Here is a 13930-nt window from a genome sequence, read left to right as displayed (position 1 = left end):
AGATTTCGATTGTGCCTTTTTAATCATGTCTTCCATGTATTTGTAGCTCTTACAGAACATTTTCTAGTGAGCCTGAAACTTGGCTGACTATCCGGGGTCTCTGAGGATGGTGTTATAGTATACAACAAGAAGTGACACAGTTTAGAAAAATGTTGATAACTTTTGAACCATTAGTCATAGACACTCTTTTTTTTCTCTCTGAAAGCTGACTTTCCTGTCGTTCGTTTGCTACCATCGATGTCTTTGTAGCCCTAAAGTACACCATTGTAGCGAGCCTGGAACTTTGGTGACTTTTTGGGGTCTTTGGAGATTAAATCCACGGCGTTACATCCAATAATAAGTCTTTTTATCCATTTTAATCCATTTTCAATCACGTACTTTGGCTTTCTTTAGTGAGCAGCGCCATGTTTGTTGACATGCAATGCATTGTGGGAGGGCTGGTCAACCAGGAAGAGTACAAATGCATCTAACTGCAGGAAAAGTGCGTGGACTTTTCTTTGTATATGTGTAGATATTTTGAAAACCTCTAGTCACAGAATATTTAGTTTTTCAGAGCAACAAAACACGGACGTAGCCACTACCGAAGGCGTAAACTTCATAGAGAAGTGCATAACACGAACCACGGCGACTGTAGACATGTCAGTACACGACATTTGTCTTTTTTGAAAAGAAAACAACTCACTGCTGTTCTTTGTTCTTCTTTTAACAAAGAAATGTCGTCAATTTCTGATAAAACTGGCGCTTTAGCAGCATCCATGCTAATGTCTTCCGCCATATCTGCACTGACCTCCTGTTGCTGCCTGCTTATGTCACGACTTTGCCACGCCTGAAAGTACTGCCCCTCAACACTGATTGGTCCTGTCACTTTCTAACCGGGCCCAAACGGTTCAGACGGGAGCTTTGCAAGATGGATTCGCCAGTGAGAAACAAGGATACGGTTCCTGAGGCTAGACCAGTTGAGAACCACTGGTGTAAAGCACACCAACACTGGACTTTAGCGAAACGTGTTCTGTGGAGTGGCAAATCACGCTTCTCTGTTTGGCGGTGGGAGTCTGGGTTTGGAGGATGCCGGGAGAACATTTTCTGCCTGACTGTGAAGTTTAGTGGAGGAGGGATAACGGTATGGGGCTGTTTATCAGGGTTAGGGCTAAATCTTAATGCTTCAGCATACCAAGACATTCTGGACAATGCTATGCTTCCAACTGTATGGGGAAGGCCCTTTCTGCTCCAACATGACTGTGCCCCAGGGCAGAAAGAAGACTATAACAGTGTTAATTTTGTCGACTAAAACTATGACTAAAACTATTCGTCTATAGCCTTTTTTTTCTATGACAAAACTAGACTAAAACTGACAAAAAAAAGACTAAAAGTGACTGAAACTAAGTTTAGTTTTTGTCAAGATGACTAAAACTAGACCAAAATGTAATGTAGTTTTCGTAGAGCATTCAAAATCTGATATTTCTCCACTGTGGGTAAATCCATCAAAAACCATGCAGCTGTATCTGTTCTGGCTCTCAGCTACAGAAAACAGGGTCCCCAGGTTTGGCAGGGTCCAGAGAACACACTACTGTGATATGGTACCAGATTTACACAAGAAAATAGATGCTTGGACTAAAAGTAAAGACTAAAATGTCAGGACTTTTTATGGACTAAAACTAGACTAAAATGTTTTTGAGTGTTCGTCGACTAAAACTAGACTAAAAGTAAAAAGGATAGAAATGACTAAAATGTGAACAAAACTGAAATGCATTTCATTGAAAGACTAAAACTAAGACTAAAATTAAAAATAGCTGCCAAAATTAACTATGGACTATGAAGACATGGTTTGATGAGTTCAGTGTGGGATGAACTAGAACAGAGATTGTGAGCCAGGCCTTCTGGTCCAACATCTGTGCCTGACCTCATAAATGCTCTACAGAATGAATGGGGACAAATTCCCACAGAAACACTCCAAAATCTTCTGGAAAGTCTTCCAAGAAGAGTGGAGACTGTTATAGCTCCATATTAAAGCACAGGTAGTTGAATGTGATGTCATTACAGTCCCTGATGGTGGAATGGGCGAGCTGATGATCTCTGCTGTCACTTTGTATTTTGGATGATGTTGGCATCAGAGATCGTTTTCTTCCAAAAAAGAGCAATCCACCGAATTAAAAAAGCAATAATTCTGTTGCTGTTGTCTCTGTTTTCATCTTCTGTCTGCAGAATGAAACTGACACTGCTCCGTGTAAGAGAGCCTCCCCCTCAGGGAAACTGATCTAACTTTATCTATCACTGTTTTATGTAGAAAGATGATGACAGAATAAAAACATGGAGTCATCTTTTCTCTTTTTACTTTACTATTTCTGCTATTTCATCCCTTCCTCCCTTTATTCCCTGAACTCTTCCTTCCTGGATCTCTTTCATGTTTTGTCCTCACAGTTTGAAACCAAACAACACAAAGGGTCCATCAGTGCCGTCTGCTTTTCTTTGTCTTTGTTCGTGCGGTTGTTTCTGTAGCGACAGCAGCAGATGGACGTAAAACAGGAAGAGACGGGGAAACAAAACCGTTGGAAGGTTTAATCACCCAAATGCTGGCTGAGTCAGGGGCCAGATGATAGTGTTGCCATAGCAACAAATGCTGTTTTCTTTATTAGCATTTTAACATGAGCACCAAATTAGAGCTATTTCTGTGATAGAGGTTTTGTGAAACACTGTGTGGGTGCCTGATGAACATAAATATCTATCTGCCACAGCTCCATGGTGTTGGCAGAGGAATCAAAGAGAGGCTCACGGTAAAAGCCTGAGCTTTATTAGACATTAGAGCGTTTGGATCATCTAAACTGTTCATATGGGACATTACTGTTGTTGTGATCGTCTGAACTTTAAGAGTTTGTTGAGTGTTTGAGACGTGCAGTTTCAAAGCAACTTCTAAGTCCAACTTAACATTTTATTTATTTATTTTTCTTTTTCTTACTTTTTTTTTCTTTTTTTTATTTCGGTTCCTGGCACCTCTGACCTGATGTTAACTCCAAAGCAGTCACGGTAACTATTGGAGCGACTGTAAATCACCGCTGTACTGTTTTCCTAACTTTAAATTGACCTCCACAGGTTGGGGGCTATAGCTGCAGACTGCAGTTCTCAGACGCCCCCTCTTGCAGACCACTGGGCTCCTCTGTCAGGATAGAAGTTATGTAGTTCTTATTACTATGTATTTGTGTAGCATCTTTAGTCAAGCTAGTTAGATTTCAGAGTCACATTAGTCGTACTACACATGAATAAAGAGTTGAGCTATTGTACCATTACACTATATTGCCAAAAGTATTCGCTCACCTGCCTTGACTCTCATATGAATTTAAAGTGACATCCCATTCTTAATCCATAGGGTTTAGTATGACGTCGGTCCATCCTTTGCAGCTATAACAGCTTCAACTCTTCTGGGAAGGATTTTCACAAGGTTTAGGAGTGTGTTTATGGGAATTTTTGACCATTCTTCCAGCCGCGCATTTGTGAGGTCACACACTGATGTTGGACGAGAAGGCCTGGCTCTCAGTCTCCGCTCTAATTCATCCCAAAGGTGTTCTATCAGGTTGAGGTCAGGACTCTGAGCAGGCCAGTCAAGTTCATCCACACCGAACTCTCTCATCCATGTCTTTATGGACCTTGCTTTGTGCACTGGTGCACAGTCATGTTGGAACAGGAAGGGGCCACCCCCAAACTGTTCCCACAAAGTTGGGAGCATGGAATTGTCCAAAATTTCTTGTTATGCTGAAACATTCAGAGTTCCTTTCACTGGAACTAAGGAGCCAAGCCCAGCTCCTGAAAAACAAGCCCACACCATAATCCCCCCTCCACCAAACTTTACACTGGCAAAATGCAGTCAGACAAGTACCGTTCTCCTGGCAACCACCAAACCCAGACTTGTCCATCAATTTGCCAGATGGAGAAGCACGCTGGTCACTCCAGAGAAGGCGTCTCCACTGCTCTAGAGTCCAGTGGTGGCGTGCTTTACACCACTGCATCAGACGCTTAGCATTGCTCTCGGTGATGTATGGCTTGGATGCAGCTGATCGGCCATGGAAACCCATTCCATGAAGCTCTCTACCACTGTTCTTGAGCTAATCTGAAGGCCACATGAAGTTTGGAGGTCTGTAGCGATTGACTCTGCAGAACTTTGGCGACCTCAGCGCACTATGCACCTCAGCTGACCCCGCTCCATCACTTCACTTGGTGGCCGAGTTGCTGTTGTTCCCAATCGCTTCCACTTTGTTATAATACCACTGACAGTTGACTGTGGAATATTTAGGAGCGAGGAAACTTCACCACTGGACTTGTTGCACAGGTGGCATCCTATCACAGTACGCTGGAATTCACTGAGCTCTGGAGAGCGAGCCATTCTTTCACAAATGTTTGTAGAAACAGTCTGCATGCCTAGGTGCTTGATTTGATACACCTGTGGACATGGAAGTGATTGTAACACCTGATTTCAATTATTTGGATGGATGAGTGAATACTTTTGGCAATAAAGAGTATGTCACCCTCGTAGCTTTACAGCTAAGGCAGCTTTGTTAGCTTCAGCCTTGGCTAACTTAGAGTATTTTTATGAAGGACAGGCTTTTTCCCTGTTAGCAGACTGTTCAATTGGCTTTATAAGATGTTTTGAAATCAGGTTTTGCAGGTCAAGACTTTGACTTTTAACTTCAGGGGATTCATACCTTAACCTTTACTCTTACCAAAACTTCAAACTGATTTTATTTTCAAAGTTTTAGTGTGTGTGCACTCTGACAGAGGTTAGCATAGTGGTCTGCACTGTCTTGTCCATATGTCCGAACCTTACTAGGAGCTGCAACATGCCGTTTTGTTGTCCGGTGGCTCATTTCTAGCATTTTTTTGGTCTCTTTCCTGGCTCTCAAAGCTAATGTGCTAACCCAGTTAGCAGTAAACATCAACAGGTACATAACCATCAAGAAACTCTCTGTAAATATATTCAGAAGAGGGCAGCAGAGGATATTGTGTCCAAATAAAGACTGCTGGTAAATGTGAGTGCATATGGTCATCTTTAAGAAGTTCCCCTCCCCTGGGGACCAACCCTGTAATTAACCTCGACCAAATAACAACATCGGGCAAGGAGAGTAGTTGCATGTTCTATTAGCCTATTTCAACTTTAAATTAATAATTCATAATTCATAACACTGCTTTAGGAAGGAAATGACACATAAATACATGCAAGAATCCTCTACAGTGGGACTTTAGTTTTCCCTGTACTGACGACAGTGTTAGTTTGAATATTCCAAAAGTTCACACCAAAGTTTCCTGTAGTGTTGATACAGGACAGTCACAGTGTAGGGGATGTTACTGTGGTTACTGCTGTTTCCAGCAGCATCTGAAGGAAATAGAGCAGAGAAAAAATAAAAATGCTGAGTGCAGAATTGCATCTGCGAGGCCTCTTTCAGCAGAGATACTTAGAGAGGGAATGAAGTGAAATCCCTCGGAGGAGGTGTTGTGACTAAGTCGTTCGGAGGGATTTTCAACAAAATGGCCTTGTGTGCTATCATTCCCCTCTCTTTCCTCCCCCTTGATGTTGTCAGCCCTCTATCCCCGTCTTTTATGTGCTCTGAAAAGCAAATCCAGCGCCATAAAAAGAGAGCAATAACAGCATTTTACAACGCAGCAGATGTCACTGTGTTCCCAGGGTGCGTCCTCATTTGGCAGCTCTGAGCGCAGCAACTCTGCAGCGTCATTCTGTCCATCACTCCCTGTGTGGAAACAAATGAGGAGGCACATTTCGGAGATCCAACACTAAGGATGTGATGGCTCCACTGACAGAGCTCCTGCTGATGTGGGAAGATGTTCTCTGCTGTGATGATGACAGGAATACAGGACTGAGGGAGGGGGAGCAGCGTGGATGGATAAAAGGAAAGTATTGGCATTGGGCGGACAGATTATTCCAAGTAGTGTGGGAATTCAACACGACGACCAACTTCAGCTGCAGGTTTCTTGTTTCTACCTGTATGGTTGTGTCTTCTCCTCATTGCAGTACATTTAAAAGTCCTAACACAAGACCACAGCACTTTGGCGTAGACTGAAATATGCCGTATAATAAATAAAAGTATTCTGCTGCCTGTCTATTAAACCAACAAGAACTTTAATGACACAGCATTCAAATACATACTCCCCCCTTCTGCAGCCATACCAGCCTCCACTCTTCTTGGAATCAACAAGATTTCAATGGGAATTGGTGCACATTCCTTCTGTAGAGCAGTGATACTCAACGTGTGGCTCTTTTACAATGATTTGTGGCTCTTTTAGGTCTTCATTCTAAATATTATGCCCTAGATCACTGGTTCTCAACCTTTTCTGCCCGGTACCCCAAAAATAAAGGTGCCAGAGACCGGGGACCCTCACTGTACCTGAAGGTGGTTGAACACAGCCATGAACATTAAAGAATAGTCATGCAGAGACAAGGCTGCCCATCAGGGGGATAAAGGGGAAGGTTTCTGGGATCGAGCTAAAATTGGGGGCCAGCAAAATCATGGTCCATTGGGAAGTTAAGCTTAAAATGAAATAACTTCAGTAAAAAAACATTTAAAATGGGTAAAGATGTTGCATAAGTCAATATATGGCAAAAAAAAAAAAAAAAAAAAATGGTGGAAAAGGTGTTGGAATTGGCTTTTTAAAGAACATAAATGGGTTCAAAGTGGCAAAACTTAGATAAAAGTGGCCAAAAATTGATTAAATTGGCAAGAATGCACAAAAAGTGGTAAAAGTGGATTAAAAAGTGGCTGAAATGGCTTTAAAGTGCAAAAATTTGAGGGAAAGTAGGTGGACTGGGATGAAAAATTGATATAAACTGGCACAAATGGGTTAACTGTGGTTAAAATGGGCAAAAGGGGTGTAAAAAGTGGTTAATAGTGGCAATAATGAGGCAACAATTGGCAGAAACTGGCAAGAATTGGTTTAGCAGAGACAATAAGGCAGAAAAAAAATGGTGGGAATGGTATAAAATTGACATAAATGGGTTTTAAGTGGCAAAAATGTACTAAAATTGGCAACATTGATGTTTAATAGTGATGAAAATGAATAAAAAAAATGTCAAATTGGTGTAAAGTGGCAACAGTGTAATTAAAAAAATATTCTTAGTTTTTTAAGGCATTTGGAGACCCCCTCTCAGTGTCTCGCGACCCCCAATGGGGTCCCGACCCCAAGGTTGAGAACCGCTGCCCTAGATAAGCTAAAAACAGAGAAACTTTGACCTCGGAAATTATCCATTGCACTAATCAGTTTATTTCCCACACTTATACAGAAGGCTTTAAATGTTAAACTTAATTGTCAACCTTGAATTTTTGTCTGTATATTTCCATTGCCCTTATTTTCATTTTTTTTTTGCCACTATTAATCAATTGTTGCTGCTTTTAGCCCATTTTTGCTGCTTCTTTTTGCCACTTTCTGCTAATTTTTGCCACTTTTATCCCAGTTTTTGCCTCTTTTATTCTGCTTTTTGCTATTTGCACCCCCCCCCCCATAACCATTTTTTTTGCCACTTTTTACCCATTCAAGCTGTCTTTTGCCATTAAATGCAACTTTTTTGTTGCATCGTCCAATCCACCAAACACCCAACAAGAGTCAATGGCAGAATAAGCTGTTTGGCATTGGCAGAGAAGATCTGGCACATTTTTCATGGGCTCAACCCACATACTCAGCTCTGCTGCTCATCCCACAAATGCATGTTCCTTACAAATGTGGCATCATTTAAAAGGGTAATAAACAGGCTTTCTAACGGTATAAAATTTATTACCAAGAAGCATTGTTACAACAAAGAAATAATGTACCAAACACAAATTTCATTAATTTTGTTTTTAGTTACTTTGAATATTTCTACTGGTATCTGTGCATCTCTAATAGTGGGTGATTTCTTTTCCTTAATCAGTAAAGAAAATAACAAACTGACTTGTGCAGATGATAGCTGCATATCCAACCTGCATAAATAGACATTTTCAATGAATGGATGACTTTTAGCTGATAGTTTTACATTTCATACTTTAACACGCTGTCTGCTTTGTATGTAGGTTTCACTATTAGATAAGAAACATACCACAGTATGGCCCAGGATAATGGGTTTCATTTTCAGCACCATGGACAGCTCCATAGCAGCAGCCACTGAGAAGCTCCTAATGCTCAGACATGTCCACCGACTGAGAAGTGCTGTGTGTGAAACCAGTACTTTAAACATCCATGCTGATGCTGAAGAGCCATAAACAACCCTGTCTCTACCTGGAAATTCAGTGTATTTTTCTCTTATTTCACTTTGCCTTTTTTCGGGGAAAAGAAGTTGCAGCCAAGACTGTTTTAAAAACCAGAAAAGTCATTTTGCATCCAATTGACATGGAAAGTCTTTAATTGGAATAATCCCTCAACCTCAGCAACAACAAATCTAACTTTACTATTGTTCTGATCTGTTCAGAATCAGTTTTTGTTTTCCTTTCATGCTAATTAAAGTGGTTCCTAATTATGCTGATAGGACATGCAATTTAGGCGAATCTATTGTGGACAGAATCACATTAGCTGTAGATAATAAAATGGTTTCAAGGGAACATGGGAAATATGCACTACCTGAAGACCTCACACCTCCAGGATAACAGCCTTAGATCAGAGGAAATAAAGCTAGAATTATGCATAACAATGAACCTGATGTGTTAAAAAAAATCTGCATCTCTTTAGCGTCTTGAGTAAAGGATACTGGACTTAAGAAACTGTAGATAGAGTTGCATAACTCCCTGAGATATTCTGTTTCTGTACAGCCAGAGAGAATGTCATCATAATATTTCCCCCTTCATTCCTACGATCTACAGATGGCAGAGCCTCCATTACAGCGTCGGCAGTGAAGGCATTTTATCTAGTTTTTGCCACTTCTAACCCATTTCAGCTAATTTCAAAATCCAATTTCTCCACCCTTTTCCACCACTTTTTGACATTACTAACCCAATGTAGCAATTTTTAAAACATTTTAATTATATTTTGACAAAGAGTATATATTTTTAAGATGGCTATATACTACATGAATGATTGAACAAAGATATTTGTTTCTTTGATAAGAGTGGTTATTTTTTCAGGTTAAATATGGATATCTCAGCTTGACTTTACAGTGGACCATGATGTTGCTGACCTCCATGGGCTCAGGGTTTGGCTGGGCCCCAGAAAGCTCTCAATTATCCTCCTTTAGGCAGGATTTGCTCATGGCTATTCCAGATTGTTCAACCACTTTCAGGTACAGTGGGGGTCAATGGGGGGCGTTAAAGACCTTGCCCAAGGATCCACACTGGACGCTTGTGTTCTGACTGGGATTTGAACCCCAACAGTCAACAATATAAACCACTGAGCTATCCAGCTGCTATATTATAGCTGCATCTGAGATAACTTTCTGTGGCAGCCATTGCTATCAGTTTCCAGGTCAACTGAACAACACCCATAGCTACCACCTCATTCTTCTCAAATGACACTGACTTGTCTGGTCCCTTTTCAGACCTTCGCATTTAGGATCAACCTGATAACAGACATGGAATCTTGACAATCCACTGACTTTGCAATCAGGTTAAAACATCATCGAGAAGTCCACTGCACACTGACCCTTTTCAGACACATTTGTTTTGATTAAATCTACACTTCATTTTTCTCCTGTGTTACCAGAGTAGAGTACCTAAGGGTGGCTGAACACAGCAATGCACATTCAAGAATAGTCATGTGGAGACAAGGCTGCACATAAGGGGGGAAATGGGAGAGCTTTCTGCTGCAGCAAAATCATGGTCCATTGTAAAGTTAAGCTGTGGTATTTTCTATTTAACCTGAATAATTACCACTCTTATCAAAGAAATTGGATTTGTATGGTAAGTAGCCCTCTTAAAAATGTAAATCCTTTTGTTAAAAACACATTAAAAATTGCTAAAACGGGTTAATAATGGCCAAAAAAAAAAAAAAAAAGGTGGAAAAGGTGGTGGAATAAGATTGTAAAAGTAGCAGAAATGGGTTAGAAATGCCAAAAATTAGACAATGGTGGCAAAAAATAACCAATAAGGGCAAAATGGGTTGAAGTGGCAAAAATGGGCATATTAAGTGATAAAGGGGGATTCAAAAGTGGCTGAAATGGCATTGAAGTGGCAAAATAGGTGGAAATTTGGTGAAATGGGATGAAAATTGCTATAAACTGGCAAAAAAGGGTTAACTGAGGCAGAAATAGTCAGAAACGGACAAAATGGGCTTTTTTCAAATTGTGAAATATGGCTTAAAAAGTGGCAATAATGTGTAAACAGAGCCAACAAGAGGCAGAGAGTTGCAAGATTTGGTTTTTAAGTGGAAAAAACAGGCAGAAAAGAAGTGTTGGAAAGGGTTTAAAATGACAAAAAATCAGTTTAAAGTTGCAAAAATATGTTAAAATTGGCTAAAATTGGTGGAAAATAGTGAAACAAGTAGTTACAATTTGGCAAAATTGGTGTAAAGGGGCAACAGTGTAATTCAAAAATGTTCTTAGTTTTTAAGGCATCTGAAGACCCCCGCTCAGTGTCTCACGACCCCCAGTGGGGTCCCGACCTCAACGTTGAGAACCGCTGTTGTGAAGAATGAAGAAAAGCAAGTCTTCTGCTGACATTACTAACCGTTACTCTCTGCTGGAGCGTCGTCTCGCTCTCATGTGGTTTGTGGTTTCTCTTCTTTGCTCTGGTTTCCTCCGTGACTGCTTCTTCCAGCCACAACATCTAATGAAAACACCATCAAGGTTTCAAAGGAGATATCATTACAGACTGCAACAAATCCAGCTCACGTATACTGTACTATACTAATGCTTCAGTATGTTTCCTCTGTGGGCTTCATTCAATAAGAACTCCCTGCATATCTTATGGTTTCTATTCATTTATTTTTTTTCTGTCTTCCAGGGGAATGTCGATCATAACAGGGATTCATCCCCTCTCTCCAGGGTTTTCAGCAGGAGGACGTGTCCTCATCTTGAAGTTTCTCTTGGAGTTTCTGAGGCAGACTTTCCGTCATGGTATGTGCATGCACTCAGCAGCTTATACAGCGTGAAAGTTTCCAGCAGACTAGTGATGGAGTGGAAACACACACACACACACACACAGACATAGAAGAGTGTGAAAGTTTGAAATTGTGTTGCATTCTCCTCAGTAAAGTCACGTCTGTGCGTCTGAATCAGATCTTTTTGATTGTGTCCTTCACCGTCAACCTGACTCGCTCATTCTCTTTGAAGAATGACGAACAGTTTAGCAGTGAGATTCAAATTGTATGCAAAGATTTTCACATAAATCCTCAAAACTGAAAGTTTTATTTACATAGTTGCTTTAAAAAGTGGTGAAATTCATGCAGGAAAGTAACGACTTTCACATCATGTGACAATGAAATGCATTTAATTCCAGTATTTCCACCTGTTTCAGCTCTATTCCAGGCTGCATCAAAAGTCACGAGCATTGTCATGACTAACTAGCTTGGACATGCATTTTGAATTTGATCGTATGTTGGAAACATAAGAAATATAAGAAAATCTTCCAAGGTCTCGCACTGCAGTAAGTTGTTGTGCATCTTCCCACCACAGTCAGCTTTGGTTTTTTTGCTTCAGGCTCTGGTGAGACATGAAATTTGACGTCGAGTTTGAGTGACAGATCTGTGAAAGGCTTCTCAGATGCCAACAGCACCTACTGTCATTTTCAATACACTGACAGCTGTAAAAACCCTGGTTTTCTTTTGCAGCAGCGCTGACTTCCACTTTAAAAACTGTTATTTTACATGTATAATTGGAAAGGACAGCAACTTTGTAACACTTCACTTTTCTCAAGTCAGCGTTAACCACACACAAAGGGGGAACTTTTAAGGAAAATAGAAAACCTTTTTAGGTAAAGAATATTTCACTATTAAATAAACAACAGCTCTGAACCAAAATAACCAATAAAGCTCTCAAGCCAGCGCCATAAATTCAAAAGATTTCACATTTAATAAATCACAACCAAAACAATGCGCTTACCGCGCGTAAAGTTAAATCAAAACTGGGTCACAACCAAAATAGTAATTAGAACACAGTCTTTATGATTTCTGAATAAAATACAAGTCCCAAACTAACGAAAACCGCAAACTTGTCCTTCTCCAATCACTTTTAAGTGTCTTTTAAGAGTTTTAAAAATCCGTGACGCACGCAAACGTAATAGTCCTTAATCCATCAGGAAACGAAGAAAAAAACGCAATAAATCTACAGATAGAAAAAACCCCGAAAACAAAAATATGCGATCGATCGCTGCTACTGGTATACCAGGCTAAAATGTACAAAAAGAGTCGGCCTCACCCAGACCCAGGAGTGTATCCCACGGGAAAGCTTTCTTTGTCCGGCTCCCGGCGCATGCTCCAGCGTCCGCACAGAGAGGTCCAGCAGGAAGATTGCAGTGTTGTTGTTGGTAAGCTGCTATCTGGTTTATTATTTTGAACTTAGTGCTTAATTTCCAGACAGCTTGTTACTTTTTTAATCTTACTTTCAGGCCCTAATTCTTCAGATATGCCTGCTTCTTTGTCCCTTTTCCTGGTCCTCTGCTTCTCCGCCTCTTCCCCCACGACACATCCTCCTTATATTATCTTGTCTTTTTTTTCCTCATTATTTTGATCACATAGTAATACAGATAAACGACAGCAGGTACCCACACTCCATACCATTACATATACAGGGAATAATTTCTTCTTACATATTTAAAGAAAACCTGCCGGTTTCATCATTCCTTTCATTATCCTTTTGTCACATACACTCATGAATTTATTTATTTGGTGACACCGTCACAACTTCCTGGTTGATGTCTTGTGGTGCAGTAGTTAGGACATGGTCAGAGGTTCTCTGGAACAGTGCTTCTCAACCTTTTCAGCCCGCGACCCCCAAAATAAAGGTGCCAGAGACCAGAACCCCCACTGTACCTGAAGGTGGTTGAACACAACCAGGAACATGCAAAAATAGTCATGTGCAGACAAGACCGCCCATCAGGAGGGATAAAGGGGGAGGTTTTAGGACCCAGCCAAACTGGGGCCCATAGAGGTCAGCAAAATCATGGTCCGTTGTAAAGTTAAGTTGTGAAAACCATGTATTATATTTGACCTGAGTAATCACTACTCTTATTAAAGAAACAAATGTCTTTATTTATTCATTTGTGTAGTAAATGGCTTTCTCAAAAATGAAAACTGTTTAAAACCTACTTGTAACTTACTTAAAAACCTAATCAAAATAGGTAAAAAACAAAAATGGGTTAAAAGTGGCAGAAACAGGCACTAAAAGCATTAAAGGGGGATTAAAAAGTGGTTGAAATGGCTTTGAAGTATAAAAAATTGGTTAAAAAATGGGTGGAATGGGATAAGAAAATGATTTAAACTGGCAAAAATGGTTTAACTGTGGTTAAATGGGCAAAAGGGGGTGAAAAAAGTGGTTAATAGTGGCGATAACAGGTCAACAAAGGTAACAATAGGCAGAAAGTGGCAAGAACTGGTTTAGAAGTGGCAAAATGAGGCAGAAAAAGTGATGAAAAGGGTTTAAAATGGACAAAAATTTGCTTTTAGTGGCAAAAATGACTTAAAATTGGCACAATTGGTGTTAAAAAATGATGAAAAAGGGTCAACATTTGGTCAAATTGGTGTGCAGTGACAACAGTGTAATTTGAAAAATATTTGTATTTTTTTTTTAAAGGCATTTAAAGGCAGTGTGCAGAAACATATTTTCTACTAACCCTGGGTCATATCTGAGGCCAAAGAGAATCTTTTGTCTGAGGTCAAAAGCACGAATGAGGAAGGTCTGTGTTGTTTCCTTGATGCCTTGAACTTCAGAGGTTAACAGTTTGAAGAGTTCGGTTGCACTTTTTTCTTGATAGTGACAGGGAGGTATTTGTCTAAGTGTGGGTAGGGTCAAGTTAGCTTTTCCTTCCAGATAGCTACA

Source organism: Cheilinus undulatus, linkage group 10 (assembly GCF_018320785.1).
Source record: "Cheilinus undulatus linkage group 10, ASM1832078v1, whole genome shotgun sequence".
In the NCBI taxonomy this organism is placed as follows: domain Eukaryota; kingdom Metazoa; phylum Chordata; class Actinopteri; order Labriformes; family Labridae; genus Cheilinus; species Cheilinus undulatus.
This window is presented reverse-complemented; position numbering follows the sequence as displayed.